This window comes from Leptonotus elevatus, chromosome 20 (assembly GCF_054856555.1).
Source record: "Leptonotus elevatus isolate MCC_2025b chromosome 20, RoL_Lele_1.0, whole genome shotgun sequence".
NCBI lineage: Eukaryota > Metazoa > Chordata > Actinopteri > Syngnathiformes > Syngnathidae > Leptonotus > Leptonotus elevatus.
Window position 1 is genome coordinate 15,269,463 of NC_141258.1, and position 12,299 is coordinate 15,281,761.

At 40.1% G+C, this 12,299-nt stretch overlaps 1 protein-coding gene across 2 annotated transcripts in view; it reads right to left on the minus strand.

The window, feature by feature from the left end:
• The window catches only part of jmjd1cb (jumonji domain containing 1Cb), a 144,677-nt gene that overhangs the window by 57,907 nt on the left and 74,471 nt on the right, over positions 1-12,299 (minus strand). The window contains exon 1 of one of the 2 annotated variants that reach the window (XM_086063684.1): positions 56-345. The exons of the other annotated variant lie outside the window; for it this stretch is intronic. The gene's annotated coding sequence lies outside the window, so the exon portion shown is untranslated. Of the gene's footprint in view, positions 1-55; positions 346-12,299 lie in introns of those variants that run through there. 2 annotated transcript variants of the gene reach the window in all.

Below are 12,299 nucleotides of genomic sequence, written 5' to 3' on the forward strand. Positions count from 1 at the left end.
CCGACTTAAAAGAAGACTGTGATCTATAGCAAAGGAACAAAAACGGGCAGATTACCTCTCTCCTTCGTCTTCAAACAACATCAAGAAGCAATTGCTGTGAAGAAAGAACCTTGGAAAAACCCCAAAAGCTTTTCCACAAAGCAAAAGAGAGAAGCAGAAATACAAGACAGGGTGATGAGGGTATAAAAGGCAGAGGAAGAAAAAAAAAGTGGTTTCCTCTTCTGGTAAAAAAAGAAAAAAGAAAAAAAAAGACAGATGGTTAAGAGGGAGAGAAAGAGAAGCAGAGGACAAGCTATAGAGCCGACATTTTAACGGCTGCTGACGCAAGGTGCAAGAGAGGGAATGAGCAAGAGAGAGGAGAGGGAAAGGGAGAGGGAAAGGGAAAGGGAGAAGGAGGGGCCGAAGTAATTCTTGGCCAACAGCACACGTTTCCCCTCTGCTGGCTTGCTCTCTTACTCACCACATTCTTTGACTCGCTCTCTTTCACTTTGTCCCACTGCCTCAGAGTTCTAACATTCAGCCTTCACTTCTCAAATTTCTACTACCCTGTATTCATCGACCTTCATCCACCTTATTCCTGAGGGCTCTGATGTAGAAACAATTATGGGCGCAACTTCCTCTAAGACACCGGAAGTAGCAGCCAGCCATTTGTTACAATGCCTTTTGGACTTGCGCAACCATCTGCCATGTAAACAAAAATGCTGCTTCCGGTCCATTCCGGAAATTGTGCCCATAATTCATGTAAAGGCGTTGAAATAAGGTGAATATACGCATGTAATAATCCGCCGTCATTAAAGCAGTTATACATAAACTGACATGACCTAAAGCCATCCCCATACTAAGCAATGGTTAACCCAATGCCAACATTGTCTACTCAGTTGCTGTTATCTTCGAAGTTGAAGCCCATCCTAGGTAGTATACATAAAATTTCCTTAATCTAAGGTCATAGACAAATTGAAAGTGCACGCTAATATCTGTTTTCTGATTTTAAAAAAACTAAACAAAACAAAAAACAATAAAGCTATTAAGACAACAGAAGAATATACAAGCAAAAGTTCAAGATCATTCAAAGCAGCGTGACAGTGTTGTCCCTTATCAAAGTTATTTACCATTTGTTGTTTTTACATCTTACATTGCTTAACTTGTTTTTAAAATGGTGAATGCTGTCCTTGAAGGGATTGCATTCAACTTCAGACAGTGTTCCCAATGCATTCTACACGTTTCTATTTTCAGGTAGCTTCTAAATAAGAGATGTGAGTATAAATTGGTTCAACAGAAAATCTATTTTTTTTTTAGGTTCTGGAGAGAGTAAAGACATTTAAAGAGCAATAACACACATCACATTTACACTGTTATCAACTCTTTCTCTGTGCACGGTTCTGGATAGGACTAAATCTCTCAGTTTGACAAAATGACGTTTTTGGGGGGTTGGAATAATCCAAAAACATTTTCATCATGTACATACTGTAAGCATGACTTGCTTTAGTTTGTAGTCCAACGTTTTGACTAAACACTTCTTAAATACAGGATGTTTATGTCATGAACTCCTTCTCAATCTACACCTCTGCGCTTCTGTTATTGTGAGGTGGTGATTTCTTCTAAATCTTGATTATCAAATCAATTGACCACCAAAGGAGAAAAAAAATCAAACGTATGCCATACAATATCTGCCAAATAGGCCTTTTCACTCATTACATTTTATTTTAATATGTGCAATTAACTCTTTGACTGCCAGACGTTTTCAGAAAAGGGATGCCGTCAGTGCCAGCCGATTTAAGCATTTTGACTGATCTTTCAAGGTCCACAGAAAATGTTCTGTTTGGACTATGGAAACACACGTACTACCAAATGAAAGATTGGACTTTCATCTTTCATCAGAAAAAAAAAGTTTGTTTCTACCTTATTCCGTTCTTTAGTAATCAACAATAGAAAATGGTTAGTTTGACCCAATTTCGCCTGTTTTGGACCAAAATACGGAGAAATCAAGCTTTTAGTGAAACGATATTATTTCATGCATTCTAGTGAATTTGACACTTCTTTTTGTCCATGAATGATGCCACAAACACCTAAATAGTGCTTTACTTCTATAAAACACTACCACCAAGAATGAAAAAGTGTTTTTTGATAGCAAAATACGTTTATTTACATTCAACAGTGTAACAATTTGACAACAATTTGGCAAACTATTTACAAATGTGTGCAACTGTGGTGCTATTTACAAATATGTGGATGTTTCAACGACAGTTTTTCTTTGTGTAACACTCTCCTGCGTGCAAGGAGACGCAACCGCATTTGCACAACAGATTGCCTCTTCGCGTGCTCCACTTTCTTGCCGGCCGTTTTTTTCCGGGGAATAGCAAGTATATACTGCAGTGTGTGTTGCCATCAAGTCTAATATCAGGATCATGCTACGGTTTCGTTACGTCTCGCTTCCTCGTGTCCTTCAGTTGCTATACCGGGTGGTAAGAGATGTTCTGATCCATCTTATCCACTCCATTCATGGTGGCATCGTAGTCCAGAAACAGTGTCTTCTCCGTGATCAGACTGTACCCGCTCCTCCGATGAATATGCATTGGACTCGGGGTACTCTTCATTGTCCGATCGAATGTCCGGTCGGTTATTGTGCGCGTTTTCCGGCCTTAGCAGCGGTAGCCGCGCTTAGCCGGTGAGGCTTACTACGTGATCATAACAGTCGCGTCAAGGCTTCCAACTTTGGCGTCAAGCTCGGAGTCATCATCATCATCATCATCAATCTGCATTGGTCGATGCCAACTCTCCATCGCCCGATCGAATGTCCGATTGTGTAGAAGTACCCGGTCGGTTATTGTGCGCGTTTTCCGGCCTTAGCAGCGCTAGCCGCGCTTAGCCGGTGAGGCTTACTACGTGTTCATAACAGTCGCGTCAAGGCTTCCAACTTTGGCGTCAAGCTCGGAGTCATCATCATCATCATCATCAATCTGCATTGGTCGATGCCAACTCTCCATCGCCCGATCGAATGTCCGATTGTGTAGAAGTACCCGGTCGGCTATTGTGCGCGTTTTGCGGCCTTAGCAGCGCTAGCCGCGCTTAGCCGGTGAGGCTTACTACGTGATCATAACAGTCGCGTCAAGGCTTCCAACTTTGGCGTCAAGCTCGGAGTCATCATCATCGTCGACATCAATGCGCTTTTTAGTATTGATTGATGCTTTCCGTCTTTGAAAAAAATGCTCAAGCGTGAGCTGCTGGCAACCGGTTGCTTGGTCAGCCATTGTGGGCTTCATGAGCCATTGTCTCCTCAACACTCTAGCTCCGCCTCACGTCTTCTACTGACGCCCACGGTGGGCGGCCCATCCAACCTTGTACAAAGAGAGTCATCGCTGCCCTCTAGGGGCCAAAACGAGTCTTTTCAGATCTGCCTGATACTTTCAGCACAGCTGCCCAAGGCTTTCCTGCACCCGTTTTCAAAAAAACAAAAAAAAAAAACATAGGGGACGTCTTTTAACGTCCTCGGCGCCCTTCCCTAGGTTTATGCTAAACGTTTTATAACGTTTATGGCAGTCAAAGAGTTAAAGTTTTTATTCATAAACCACATTTAAACACAGCTTAAACTGACCAAGGGCCATATAAAAAGAACAAACTAAATACAAAATTAAATACACAAAAATAATGGATACCATAATTATTTATTTTTTTCCCCTCGATGTATTGTTTGGATAGATTATAATGGTAAAAAAAAAAAGAGTCTCAGTTGAATACAGAGGTATAGTGTGTAATTTCTTTGAAGCCTACCTGTGTTCAAATGCATCCATTTTAATGCCTATTTATACAGTAGTATATACAATCATTAGCACTTTCCAAACACTATTCATTTGTTTCTAATCAATCTGATTAGAGTGCTGATTGGGGAATCGATGATTGGCCGATCCCTTAAAAATGAACCGATCTTATCTCCCACCTCAGAGTTAAAAAAAATGTTAGCCTCTGTCCTCTTCAGCTGAGTAGGCTTTTCATTTTTAATTGAGATAACTACTTTATGTGCAGTTAGCACAACTCATTTGTATTGTTTCACAGAAATTGTTCAATGTTTTACAATAAAACAAGATTGCTGCTTGCTGGAAAAAAAAATTGGGATTGGCAAAAAGTGATCGGAGAGATTGTGATTGGTGCACTCCTAGTTAATTTACAAACATTTTAACACTTTATAACATGCATTAGTTGCATTATGCATAGAATTGTTGTTGCAGCCCCCTTTGACAAAGCTTCCCTAGGCTCCAGCTGCAGGGTTTGTTATATAAAATATTTGTCTGGAGGTCACACAGATGACAATTCTGCCTGATATCAACACATCCAGCCGATGTATATTTGTAACAAGAGGATAAAACAGGACACAACACTTAAAATCCAAAGTCACACTGACATGTAACTGTCAAAGGAATACTGTATATTCTTCGTAGTTGCAAATTATGCTAATGCTCATTGTGATTAAGACAACTTCAAGTACATGGAGGGGTGACATTACTGATATAAAAGCATTCAAAAAGACAGTGATCACGAGTTACAAATTAGAGGTGTCAGTCGATTAAAATTTTTAAATCGCATGACTTCGATAATTAACTCACGATTAATCACAAATTAATCACACATTTTATACCTCAATTTATAACAAAATGTACAATATTTGTATCAAATTTTTCATACTTTCGTTAACATAAAATTGGGAAATATGGAAAATTGTTGCATTAGTCTTTGATTAATTTAATAACAATTCATAAAGTAAAAGTAAAATAAAAAATAGGTACAGTACTGTTAAAAACGAGTGTCACATTGATTTGTGTTGGTCAGTTTTCTTTCATTTATTTTTTGTCTTTGTCTTTTTTCTTACTTTACCTCGCATAATTGTGTTTGTAAGACAATGGTGACAGCTCAGTGCATTTTTCTTTTTATTTAAAGAGTTGACTATTTTTTAACATTAAGTAACTTGTGAAATTCTGCACATTTTAAAAACTGTAAAATACAACTTGACCCCAGTCCCAACAAATATAAGCATTGTTGTTTAATTTATTACTGTTTAATTGTGTTACAGTGACGACTTTGTGCATTGTTAATTAATTAATTACTGTTAAATTGTGTTACTGTGACTCCTTTGCACAACGTTGAATGCTTTTATTTTGTTGAGTTCAATACGGATGCACATTGGAAAATGACGCAACTTAACTGGAAACGAACCATAAAAGGTCGTATAAAGAGCTTTCTAATTTTTAACATGAAGTAACGTGCGAACTTCTGTACATTTTTAAAATTGTAAAATGCAACATGACGCCAGTCCCCACAAATATATGCATTATTATTTGATTTATTGCTAAATTGTGTTATAGTGACTCTTTTGAACGACGTTGTATGCTTTTATTTTATTAAGTTCTTGGACGTGCATTGATTATACTGCATGCCGGAGCCGCCGGTCTGCTGGCAAGCGAGCCAAAAGCACGGCTATTTTCTACACTTAAGAGCTATTTTCTGGAGTTGCTGAATAAAATATGCCTCACAACAAATTTTTCGGATCTTGGCTCTCACATGGTTTGAGAGGGCCATGGACACCTCTTGCTGGAACAACCTAACCGGCTAACAGAGTGTGTTCAATCAAAGCATGGAACAGGTGGAAGCGCTACACAGTCCAAATGATTCCTCCACGATAACATTCTGCCCCTTAAACATTGTGTTTTAGGTCCAGTGTAGTACAGTACATTTCTATTGGGTAATTTTGCTTCGCCCTTCAGTAGAGGCTTTCCAAATAAGGAGTGGTTGTTAATCTAGCATTAATTAAGAAAAAAAAATGGTGCCGTTAAAGGCACTTTAAGTTAATGAGATATTAACGCAATAATTTTGACACCCTTAGTACAAGTATTTGAAATGGTAGTGATTCTGCTTGTTTCATAGAAAGTACCAATGTGGGCATAATGCAATTTGATTAATAATTATTAACCATTTCCAACAAACACAATTACACATACATGGACAGTTTAGTCACAGGAAACCACAGAAAACATTCTGATTTGTATAAAATCTTCATGTAAAACATACACTAGTCCAGGTCAAATTTCCTGTGCCTAGGAGATGAATCTTTTTGTGATCCTCTTGCCGGGGTGGGGGTGTGGGGGGGGGGGGGGGGACTATCTACATGCTTGGCATAGTAGATAGTAGGTGGGGTGTTGTTATTGACCCATTTTTAACAAAACTATAGCTCTGTTCTCATCTCTAAGTAACTCATGAGCAAATCACATGTGGCCGGACAATCTCAGCCAATCTGCGGTTGGATTCCACTAGCTACTTCAATGAAATACAATGAAGCGTTAAACGAGCGTTGCTAGAAGCTTAAATGACAGACAGTAGAGGCAGCTTTCAATGAAAAAAAGCTGCAGATGATGACACACGCGTTGGAACGCTCTCTTGTTCTCTTGATATCAAAAACCGAGCCAGTAACCAGATGACAAGATGACTGCTGATAGATACTTGTGAGTGTGTGTGTCATATTTAGTTTTAAAGACAGCCACTGTTGCTAAGTAACATGGTCTGTAGACAGTGAAAAGAAGCCAAAGAAAATAACTTTCTTTTTCTGTGTCTTTTTTCTCTTTATTCTATTATTTCGATAAACACAGAGAATAGACCACATGTAGATAAATCAGTCGATTTACTGTGGGAAAGTTAATGTACAGAAAATCCATATGCCATTTTAATTCCAGTGGCTAAATTAAGCCATTTACCGGGTGTTATTTAACAATCATCTAATTTCAAGCGAATGAGACTGAGCTAACACTCCACATACAGTTAAAATACGCTATAAATATGGTCTCTTATCATTGAATCAATGAGGACACAGATTAATTTCCACAAACATTCAGTAGAGTGATGAGTTCAAACTATGTACTGGTCCCCTCCTTGAGCTGTCACCTTATGTGGTGGAGGGTCTGTCCCAATTCTAGGAGATAAGTTGGCAGGATCCCCCATGGCAAACAGGTTCTAGGTGAGAACCAAAGAAAGCACGATTTAAAGACCTTCCATGTTGCACAACAACTTTGGACTTTGTTTTCCCTTGCCCGGATGTGGGTCACCAGAGCCCACCTATGTAGCCAGGCCTGGAGGTGAGGCTTGTTGGCAACCGCCTGGTGGTTAGGTCAGCACCCAAAGGGCCCGGCCAGGCAAAGCCTGAAAAGGCAATGTGGGTCACCTTCCTGTTGGGTCACCACCTGTGGGAGGGACCAAGGGGGCCGGGTGCAGTGCGTGCTGGGCAGTGACCAAAGGCAGATAACTTGGCGTTCCAATTCCCGGCTACAGAAAAGCTGGCTCTAGGGATGTGGAACGTCACCTCCCTGGCAGGGAAGGGGCCTGAGCGTATGTGTGAGGTTGATAAATTCAGAGTAGGTCTAGTCAGATTTGCCACCACAGCTTGGCCTTTGGTACCAGTCCTCCTGAGAGGAGGTAGTCTCTTCCACTCTGGAGTTACCAACAGTGAGAGGAGCTGAGCAGGTGTGGGCATACATATTGTTCCCCAGCCTGTATGTTGAGCTATACCCCGGTGGTGTAGGCCCCCTCTGCCTTCGGGTTGAGGAATGGGTCCTGACTGTTGTTTATGCCTCTGAACCAAACAGCAGGTTAGAGTACCCACCCTTTTTGGAGTGCTTGGAGGGGGCGCTCGAGAGCACTCCTGCTGGGGACTCCATCGTTCTGCAGGGGAATTTCGTGGGCAATTGCAGTGAGAGCTAGAAGTATGATTGGGAAGGACGTCCCTGACGATCAGTACTGAAGTGGTGTTTTGTTACTAGACTTTTGTGCTCATCACGGATTGTCCATTACAACACCATGTTCAAACACAAGGGAGCCATATGTGCACTTGGTATCAGGTCACCCTAGGCTTCAGTTCGATGATCGACTTCGTGGTCATATTTCCAACTTGAAGCCGCATGTCTTGGACATTGAAGTGAGCGAGGGGCGGAACTGCCAACACCTGGTGGTGTGTTTGAACGCCGGTCCGACCTAACAGACTCAATCGCATTGTGAGGGTCTGCTCTGAATGTCTAGCACAGTCCCCTATCAGAAAGAGTTTCAACTTCCACCCCTAGCAGAACTTCACCCAAGTGAGCCATGTTCTGCCCCTTCATTGTCTACTCAGCTGAGCGAAGCTGTGACCGTAATTTGGTTGGTGCCTGTCATGGAGCCAATGCCCAAACCTGTTAGTGGATACCAGCGGTAAGGGATACTGTCAAGATGAAGAAGGCCTATCGGATCTTTTTGGCATGTGGGACCTCTTCAGGCAGCTAATAGATACCGGCTGGCCAAGCGGAACGCAGCTTCGGCAGTCGTAGGGACAAACACTTGGATGTAAGAGGAGTTTGGTAAGGCCATAGAAAATGCCATGTGGTTTAGAGAAAATTCACAGTCTCCATCCAGTGTCTAAGGAGGGGTATTGGACTATTAACACTGTGTACGGTGGAAATGGTCCAATCAAATCAAACTTTACTTATATATCAACTTTTTTTCATACATAAAATTGCAACTCAAGTGCTCTGTAAAACATCCATACTACAATCGAAAATGAAAAACCACCCCTCCCCCAAACATCCCCGTGAGCAAGCACCCACCCCCCCCCCCCACACACACACACACACGCACACACACAACCTGAGAACTATGTAAAAAGACATAGCAAGGCACAGAGACACCATGTGAGGAAAAGCACCCAAGGACATTGTTTAAGCATTACGAGTGGTGTCACGTCTGTCTCACATGAATGGTTAACGTGTCACAAACTGTGGCATTTTTGCCATAGAGACAGTCACGCAATATAACATGAAAACGCTGCGGAGAAATCAATGTACAGTGTTCCCTCGCTATAACACGGTTCACTTTTCGCAGCCTCACTGTTTCATGGATTTTTTTGGGTGCAATTTTAATTGCATTATTTAAAGTAGTGTACCTATCTTATAACATTTATGAAGGTTTGAACATTGAGAATGTTTAAACAAGAGAGAAATGTGAGAAAATGTAAATGCCTCGATGAGAAAAGTGTATAAACTGTGAGGGGTTTTAGAGTCTTAAAGCTAATTACTACAGATTTCATTTATTGTGGGTATTTTTTGTAACCTAACCCCTGCGAAAAACGAGGGAACACTGTATTCAAGCGAAGCCCGTGTACTCGCGAGTGGGACGGCGCTGCACATACAAGTCGTTACTACAAAGACCAAGATTCCCTACAAATACAAATAAGAGAAAAGGAAAAGGAGACGAAGAAGAGGTTGTGAGCATGCGCATGATGAAAAACACTGCCTCGTTCAATCGAGGTATTCCGAATGCGTTTATATGAACCATATCAACCAGAATTCCGGTTATGAAAGGTGTAACCCAAGCGTCTTATTCGGGTTATTGTGCGTGCTTACATGGCCTTACAAAACATGAATGGTTAATCCTGAAATAGGGTCATTCAGTTTTTGCCCCAAAAGTGGACAAGGCGGTCTACTTCCCCCTCCATTGATTTAAATGAGGGTAATCACTTCATTACACAATTAGTCGCCATTGGCAATTATTTTGCGGATCTAATGATGAGCACAACCTGTAACATGCAGTATTTCAATCATATTTAATGGTCTATGAATTTGAAGTTGTTTAAATTTACGTTTGTGACTTTATGAACATATTTGTGTTGTTTGGGCAGACGGGGTATGACGCATATGCGCGTTTGGGCAGCGCTTGCAATGGCAGTACGTTTACAAATTAAATTTGTATCTATGGCATGATTAAATGTTTCTACTTCACACATATCAGGATTGAGCTACTTGAGCAAAATGATTGTCAGTGTGTCTCTTAAACTATGCAGCGTAAATCCAACCTTTCGTGTGGTCAAGATGTGACCTGCTTAAAATATAGATGATCTGCAAAGATTTGTGTTCAAAAATACTCCCTTAAAAAAATACAGATGAAAGTCAGCAGCCGCGTCAAGGTCAAACAACAGCTCTGCAATTGCAACGAGATATGTCTCGAATAAATATTGAACTTTCTTTTCATTCTCCAACAAGAAAATGAGTAGCTTTAGGGACGTTCATTGGAAATATTGTTCACATTGTTCAATATAATTGTTTGCATAGTTATCACTTGGTTTTCATCTTATCTAATACCACGTTAAAGGGTGCATATAAGCAGTGTAACCAAAATATGTGCACCCCTGTTTGTGTTGCCTTTAGTAGTGCAGTAATGTAGTTTTACTTTGTGGGACCATGTGGGTCTGCAGCCACCCAGCATAAACTGTAAAAATAAAATAATATTTAAATAAATGTTTTTAAAAGTAAATCGACAATGCAATTTTGGATGTCCGAGTGTTGGGTACTGACTCGTGACCCAACTGACCGCAGATCTTGGCCACTTGGGAAGAAAAGAGCATCTTCATTCATAGGGGGCTGATTCACACCTGCATATATATAAGTCAATGATATCACAAAGAATCCTGGATATTAAAAAAAAACAGTCTACAGTCATTTCATGTCTAATCATAAAGAATGATATAAACACTCCTTCACAGGCTTCCATTTTAAACACTCTCCTGTGCCCTTGGATGCTGTCTGGTCATTGGGATTCACATTGTGTCATTGATGGGAGTCTGCACTGAGCTTCTCTAATGAGTTAACCCACTGCTCAGTGCTTGCAGAGAAATGATGTAATATGTGGATCAGCCATGTAATCTCTCTCTCTCCCTCCCCTCCCCTCCCCTCTCCTCTCCCCCTCCCTCTCTCTCCCACTCTCCTTCTCTCTCTCCCTCTCCCACACACACACACACACAACACATCAAGGTTAGAGTTAGCTTAGTGGGTTGCTGAAAGAACAATATGCAAAACAATGTAAGAAAACTTGTTGGCTTTCAGTTTTATGGATTATTATTGTATTGTATGTTCTTCAATAGGTGTCCTATATCTCCACAACGTCAACACTGGCCTGTTTGATGCGTTTCTATGGCTTTGTGGGGCAGTTGGTTCACTCATTTTCTCTCACCAGCCTCTATGCTCTTAACAGAACAGCTGTATGTAACAGTGTGAATGGGGGCTGAATACTTTTGCAAGTGAAAACCATTTATAATTTTCAATAATTTAAAATTCCCACCCCTATTATAGACCAACTGTGTTGGTCTATAATAGGGGTGTGAATTGCCTAGTACCTGGCGATTCAATACAAATCTATAAATTGATTATTGAGATATTTTTTTAAACTCAAATGTAAAAAATACTAATCAGTAAACTTGTACATGTACACTGTAAGATTTGTATGAAAATTTATTAATTTATCTGAAAAGTCAGGCTTATAACTGACCCACTGCATTTAACAAACAGGTTGCAGTCTGTTTCATGTTTGAACAGCACTGAAATAAAATATTAAGGCTTAATGTTCCATTAATATAACATTCTTCCATGCTTAATGTGTGAATCCTAACCCTAAGTAAGACGTTTTGTTGAATATTTCCATAAAAAATTGATGTTTAAAAATCGATTCGGCCGCATATTGAATCAATTCGAGAATTGTGCGCTGTAATATCGCGATATATTGCCGAATCGATTTTTTCTAACACCCCTAGTCTATAACATACGAAAGAGGATTAGGGCCAGTGGAAAAAAAAAAAAGGGGGTGGCAGGATTCTCAAGTGAGAATTCTGACATTAATCTCAGAATTCTGACTTTAAAGTGAAAATTCTGACTTTAAAGTGAAAATTCTGACTTTAAAGTGAAAATTCTGACTTTGTGATGTAGAGCTATGAATAAATCACAAGGGGGGGGAGGGGGGGATCAGAAAGTCACAATTCTGAAAATAAACTGTGATTAAAGTCAGAAGTCAGAATTCTCACTTTAAAGTCAGAATTCTGAGAATAAAGTCAGAATTTTCTAAGGTCAGAATCCTGCCAACCTTTTTTTTCTCTTCACTGGCCCTAATCCTCTTCTGTATTAAAATGAAACCCCAATAAAATTAATTGGTTTTTGTGATTGTACCATTATAAAATGTGGACATTGATTATTTAAGAAAATGTAAGACTAACATACTACATTTTATGTGATATCAAAACGTTATATCACATTCTCACAGGAGAATTAGGTTTGTGTGCATTTCAATGAGCGTATGTAGGAGGATAATGTGTCAACACAGGCTGCATCTTACTGACTGAAGAGAAGAACAAACTGGTGACCAAAATTGAATGTGTGAGTAGGAGGTCTGAGTCACTGTGTGAGTGTGTGACTGTGAAGAGAAATAAATATATAAAGGATTCATGTGATTATGTAAATTACATTTCTGTT